This window comes from Triticum aestivum, chromosome 6B, assembly GCF_018294505.1.
Source record: "Triticum aestivum cultivar Chinese Spring chromosome 6B, IWGSC CS RefSeq v2.1, whole genome shotgun sequence".
In the NCBI taxonomy this organism is placed as follows: Eukaryota; Viridiplantae; Streptophyta; class Magnoliopsida; order Poales; family Poaceae; genus Triticum; species Triticum aestivum.
Window position 1 is genome coordinate 247,892,324 of NC_057810.1, and position 331 is coordinate 247,892,654.

Consider the following 331-nt stretch of genomic DNA (forward strand, 5'->3'; position numbering starts at 1 on the left):
AAATGAAGTCAGAAAGGGTTGTAAATTGATGATGTGGCTTTGAATGGTGCATTTTGAACACAGAAAAACAAGGCGGTTCAAATAAGTTCAAAAGAAATGAAGTCCCCTTGTAACAGCCGTGTGTCCGTATGAAACCCTGATACTTCGAAGGAGATTGTCTGTTTTGTACACGAAGTGCATCCAGTTTTTGCCGTAAACCTCTCTACTTTGTTGCACATGCTATGTGGGTGAAGTGATGATACCATGCCAACTCGGAACCTTTTCAGAGTTCATTTCAAATGCTTTTCAATTTCATGGTCTTATAGCTCAAAATAATAAGTAAATGCATGAA